A 5,263-nucleotide genomic window follows, 5' to 3' on the forward strand; every position below is an offset into this window, starting at 1 on the left:
AGAGGGAGAAGCAGGCTCCCTGCAGGGAACCTGCTGCAGGACTCGATTCGGAGACCCCAGGATCACGCCCTGAGCCAATGGCAGACACTCAACCACTGAGCCACAACCACTTGAGATTGTGATCTCAAGGTTGTGAATTCAAGTCCCATCCCACCATTTTCTTTAACATTGGCACCAGCATATTGCCCATATATTTGTAACTCCTTATCCAACAGAAATCCAGCTTCCAGTGTCCTTAATTCCTTATTTGATTAGTCTCTCTGGATATAACCAGTATTCTGATCCCACTATCATTCCTTTCCCTGCATGGACCCCCTCCTCTCTGCTCTGGATCTGATTCCCTGTGACAGAGTACCCTCTACTGCAGATGTCCTTTCATCCCTCTGGAGCTAACCTGAATACTTCAGTGCACAGTGTTTTCATTTATTGTTCATTAAAACATTTTTATTAGATTTCATTGGGGGCTTATACAGCCAATGATGAAATAAGAAACAAATATTATTAGAAGCAAAGTATTCTTCTTTTCAAATTGTAACTATAATTAGGTATCCCATGCAATACCCTCATGCTGTAGACAGTAGGGTGTGTGTGTGTGTGTGACTATTATTCTCATTCAAGGATGGAAAAATAGAGGCAAGGTGGCAAGGTCACACTTATGGTATCCACCAAATTTGCAGTAGGCAGCTACAGCCTCTCCAATGTTAGGGAACTCTATAATATGTCCTTTGTCACCTCCCTCGTCAAGCATCAGCAGCTCTTCTAAGTCTTCATCACTTTCCTGAAGCCCCTCACTGTATTCTTTTTTTTTTTTTTTTTTTTTAAGATTTTCTTTATTTTTTCATGAGAGACAGAGGCAGAGACACAGGCAGAGGAAGAAGCAGGCTCCATGCAAGGAGCCTGACGTGGGACTCCATCCTGGGAGTCCAGGATCACACTCGATCCCAGGAGTTCCAGGATCACTCCCTGGGCCGAAGGCAGGTGCTAAACCGCTGAGCCAGTCAGGGATCTCCCCTCACTGTATTCTTTCTTACTTCATTCTGAACAGATTAACTTTGCTTTTTGATTACAGTGGTCCCCCTTAATCATGGGGGATACATTCCAAACCCCCCAGTGGATGCCTGAAACCGTGGATACTACTGAACCTTATACATATTATGTTTTTTCCTAAACATACACAAGATAAGGTTTAACATAGATTAAGCTCAGTAAGAGATCAACAACAACCATAATGAAGTGGAACAGAGGCTCCTGGCTAGCTCAGTAGGTGGGGCATGCGACTCTTGATCTCAAGGTTGTGAATTCAAGCCTCACATCAGGCATAGAGCTTACTTAAAAAAATAAATTCAGGGGGGTCCCTGGGTGGCGTAGTGGTTTGGCGCCTGCCTTTGGCCCAGGGCGCGATCCTGAAGACCCGGGATCGAGTCCCACGTCGGGCTCCCGGTGCATGGAGCCTGTGTCTGTCTCTCTCTCTGTGTGACTATCATAAATAAATAAAAAATTAAAAAAAATAAATAAATTCAGGGTGCTGGGTGGTTCAGTTAGTTAAGTGTGGACTCTTGATTTTGGCTCAGGTCTTGCTCTCAGGGTTGTGAGATCGGAGCCCTGTGTTGGGCTCTGCACTCGGTGGGAAGTCTGTTTGAAATTCTTTCTCTCCTTTCCCTCTGCCCCTCCCCCCACCCATGCTCTCTAAATAAATAAGTAAAAGCTTTAAAAAAATAAAAATAAAATGGAACAATTGTAACAATATACTGCAAAGAAGTTATGTGAATGTCTTCTTTCTATCCTTAAATACCTTATTGCACTGTTCCTCTTGTGATGATGTGAGATAAAATGTCTACGTGATGAGAAGAAGTGAGGTTAATGACGTAAGCATTATGACATAACACTAGGCTATTCCTGACCTTCTGACGATAGGAGCTGGGTTGGCTGTAGGTAACTGAAACCGCAGAAAGTAAAACTGCAGATAAGGGAGACGACTGTATTAAGAAAATAAAGGCAATCAAATGCAATTTTTTAAAGTTTTTGTCTCCATTATCCCATTCCCCCCCAAATCTATCACTATAAGGGGCAGATTCGGGTTCTGTGGTGCTTGAGCACATACAATTGGAAAAGGAGGAATTTAAAAAAAAGTACACACAAAAACTTACCTCTGCAAATTTTATAAAAACATATGACCATGTTGTATCATTGCCATGGTCCCTCCTAGGACTTCTGGAAGAAACCTGTGAAAGTAGCGGTAGAGAAATGGAGCTGGAATTTCAGCAGCTTTTCATAGGTACTGTCATTCTCCCTCATCCAGAAGTGGTGGTCCTTCTCCTGCCATCCAAGGCCAATCCATCCAGCACTCTCCCTCTCTCTTCTTCTCTTCCTTCCCCCCTCCTTCATTCCTTCTTTTCCTAAACAGAAATCCTACCACACACAACATACTATTCTCTTTCTCTTCAATTGACAGTATATCATCTCCAAATTAATACATATAAGTCTATATGATTCTTTTTAAGAGCTGTATGTTTCCACAATGAGGCTACACACACACACACACACACACACACACACACACACACACAATTTTTTACTCACCTATTCCCTATTGAAATGTATTCAGGTTTTTAAAAATTAGATTGAATCATATAAAATTACCATATTAGTAGGCTTTTTTTTTTTACTTTGTTCATTTTCTTTTCTTTTTTTTTTAGATTTATTTATTGATGTTACAGCAAGAGTGAGGGAGAGACAAAGGAGAGGGAGAGGGAGAATCTCAAGCAGACTCCCTGCTGAGCACAGAACCTGATGTGGGGCTGGATCCCATGACTATCATGACCTGAGCCGATATCAAGAGTTGGATGCTTAACTAAGCTACCAGGCTCCCCTGTTTTGCTCATTTTCTATTACAATGTTATAGTAAATATGTATGTACATATATCTCCGTAAACTTTTGTTTCTGTGGATAAATTCCAAGAGATCGGATGCTAGCTTAAAAGGTGTGCGTATTTTACTCCTAGACTGCATCTCTAAAATATTGGCATAATTTATGCTTCCATCAATGACCTTTTTGGAAGTTATAAGTCACAGTGTCCTCATTTCAGTGCTTCTAATAGCAGATTTCTCCATTATATGCTGTATTTGCCATTATTTTTTTTTAATATTTTATTTATTTGAGAGAGAGAGAACAGACAGAGGAGTAGAGGGAGAGGGAGATAATCTCCAACAGGCCCTTTGCTGAGTAAGTATGGAGCCCAACTTGGGGCTCGATCCCATGACCCTAGCTGAAACCAAGAGTCAGATGCTCAACTGCCTGAGCCACCCAAGTGCCCCTGTATTTGCCACTATTGACAATACTTTCTCTTGCCACAGCACTTGGAACTAGTTTTCCACTTTGTCCCCTTTCAGTTTTTGTCTCTAGCTTCTTTCTCCATTTGTTCCTAGATACTTGTATTCCATATGAATCTGCTCTCTCTCACTTTTCTAGTCATACTAAGTGCTCCATTCTCCCCTTAGGTAAGGTTATGGCTTCAGCTATAATCTCTACCCTCAGCGCACTGGGAGGTGACCCAAAGTTGCCTTCATCTGAATTAGAAAAATACCTTCCTTTTTTGATGTCGTACTGTCATCATCCAGAAAACTGTGGTAATAATTATTCGATCACTCTTCAATATTCTACAGTACATTTCTGGATTGTGTGGTATGCAGGCTCTACAATCATCACAAAACAGCTTTCCATTTCTCTCCTGAGTCCAAATTTCTACATTAAAACTGTGTACTGGATATCTCCAGCTGGATGTTTGTTACAGGTAGGACCAATATAATAGACCCATTGTTTAACTTGTCATCACCTCTTTTGAAATCCTCCTTATTTATGCATTTATTTTCTTAGTAAATGAGACTCTCATTTACTTGGGTGCATAACTTAGAAACCTGGAACTTCATCCTAGACTACTTATTACACTCTTCCTCTCTATCATCTCACATCTGATAGGTTACCAAGTCCTGTGGTTTCCACCCCATATTCCTCAAATCCATGATTGATCTCTTTTCAATTCCCAGTGTTGCTGTCCTGACCATCTCTTTCACAGAACTAAAAATAACTTCCTCTTTGGTCTTCCTACTTTTTGTCTTGCCTGCCTTCTATTATCCACACTGCAGTCAGAGAAATTATTTAACATGCAAATCAAGTCTCTACCATGACAAAAATGCTTCAATGTCCATGCTGGCAATAGGCTGAAATCTAAACTTCTAAGCATGACTTAAAAAGCTATTTATTGTCCAATATCTACTTAATAGTCTGCCTCATTTTCTGACATTCTTTAAAAGCACCCTATGTCTCAGCTATATGGATCTACTTCCAAATCTCCAACATGCCAAGCTCTCTAATAATTCAGTGTCTTTGCACCTGCTACTCTTCTGCTTGGAATTCCTTGTCAGTCTTTTGGCCTGACAAACTCCTACTTAAATTTCAAGCCTCAGCTCTAGGGTTATTTTCCTTTTTTAAAACTCTGCAGGCAGTCAAACATTTCAGGCAGATGAACACTTGAGTTCTTTATTGATATGCTATCCACCTGCACCATAACAATCTTAACATTTTAATTGTTTTTTCAGTTAAGTGTTTCTGAATTAAGTTGTAAGCGTCTTGAGGGTAGGGACCTTGATTATGCTTATCTTTGCATCCCCAGCACTTAACACAGGGACTACCATTGAATATTTGATAGGCACTTGAACAAATGCAAAACTAAATTGATTGACTAGTGAGAATAATGTGCAGGCTAGGGTTTAACCTTAAGCTACAGCTTTTCACTTAAGTACCTTTAAAAAATTGGAAAAAATAGGGCAGCCCGGGTGGCTCAGCGGTTTAGTGCTGCCCAGGGCGCGAATCCTGGAGATCTGGGATCCAGTCCCATGTTGGGCTCCCTGCATAGAGCCTGCTTCTCCCTCTGCCTGTGTCTCTGCGTCTCTCTCTCTCTCTCTGTGCCTCTCCTGAATAAATAAATAAATACATCTTTAAAACAAATTGGAAAAAACATAGAATATATTAATGGAAATTTAAGAACAAAAAAGTAATCTCATGTTATTTTGCCATCCTAATGCCTGTTTCAATGCACTTACTATTTACTTCTGGTCTTTGCTCAAATATGTGGTAAATAAAAAATATATGTATTTAACTAAAATGTACATGCACTTTCTTATGTTTTTAACTGTAAACATTTAAAAAAAAATTTTTTTTGTAAACATTTTCTAACACTGTTTGCAAAGTCATCTAAACTATCAT

Source organism: Vulpes vulpes, chromosome 8 (genome assembly GCF_048418805.1).
Source record: "Vulpes vulpes isolate BD-2025 chromosome 8, VulVul3, whole genome shotgun sequence".
In the NCBI taxonomy this organism is placed as follows: domain Eukaryota; kingdom Metazoa; phylum Chordata; class Mammalia; order Carnivora; family Canidae; genus Vulpes; species Vulpes vulpes.